The sequence below is a fragment of the Gnatocerus cornutus genome, unplaced genomic scaffold (genome assembly GCF_029298725.1).
Source record: "Gnatocerus cornutus isolate USDA-ARS CGAHR unplaced genomic scaffold, icGnaCorn1.1 ctg00000243.1, whole genome shotgun sequence".
In the NCBI taxonomy this organism is placed as follows: domain Eukaryota; kingdom Metazoa; phylum Arthropoda; class Insecta; order Coleoptera; family Tenebrionidae; genus Gnatocerus; species Gnatocerus cornutus.
Genome location: NW_028275562.1, coordinates 25,030 through 26,021, shown reverse-complemented (window position 1 = coordinate 26,021; position 992 = coordinate 25,030). Strand labels below are relative to the sequence as shown.

Here is a 992-nt window from a genome sequence, read left to right as displayed (position 1 = left end):
GGCAACGACCATACCACGTTGAAAACTACCGGTTCTCGTCCGATCACCGAAGTCAAGCAACGTCGGGCGCGGTCAGTACTTGGATGGGTGACCGCTTGGGAACACCGCGTGCCGTTGTCTCTACTCTTTTCTTTTTTTATTAACATTTCTGATGTCAAACTTTTTTTAAATATATTTTTCACTATTTATATTTTCTCTCAGGAACTTATATAGTATGAAGACGAAAATTTTTAATTCGTTCGAGTTGAATTTGTGGTTCTGAAAAGAACCGATTTTTTTTCTTTTTTTTCCAACCAACTTCCAAGCTGCTCGAGGAGGATTTATTTTGAACTGGTGTATTTGGTGACGGCCTTGGTTCCTTCAGAAACGGCGTGCTTCGCCAATTCACCGGGCAAAAGAAGACGCACCGCCGTCTGGATCTCCCTGCTGGTTATGGTCGAACGTTTGTTGTAATGAGCGAGGCGACTGGCTTCAGCAGCTATACGTTCGAAGATGTCGTTCACGAAACTGTTCATGATAGACATAGCCTTGCTGGAGATACCGGTATCGGGATGGACCTGCTTCAACACCTTGTAAATGTAGATGGCGTAACTCTCCTTCCTCCTGCGCTTCTTTTTCTTGTCGCTCTTCGAGATGTTCTTTTGAGCTTTTCCGGCCTTCTTGGCCGCCTTACCGCTGGTCTTGGGTGGCATTCTCTTCTAGTCGTCGAGTTAAAAAAAACGTTTAAAAACAGAAAACGAGACAGACACGACGTGCACGTTACGACGAGTATACTCGATCTAAAACGCCGCACACCTAAAATCCCTCTATTTATAACGAGCGAGCGACAAACAGGCGCTCCGCCTTAGTTCGTCGTTCGACCATTGCCCTAACGAGATGGCGCTGTACCGACCATATAAATTTCTAGCCTTCGCCGCGTTCGGCTGACTGCTGAAAAGGCCAAAAGCCTCACCAGCAGCCAAATAGAATGTATATCTTAAGAACTCGATGTA

At 45.7% G+C, this 992-nt stretch overlaps 1 non-coding gene across 1 annotated transcript; it reads left to right on the top strand.

Annotated features, from left to right (window-relative positions):
• On the top strand, window positions 1-120 carry LOC148165696 (5S ribosomal RNA). Its single transcript, XR_015771246.1, has one exon. It is a non-coding gene; the product is annotated as a 5S ribosomal RNA (ribosomal RNA).
• The last annotated feature ends 872 nt before the right edge of the window (window positions 121-992 follow it).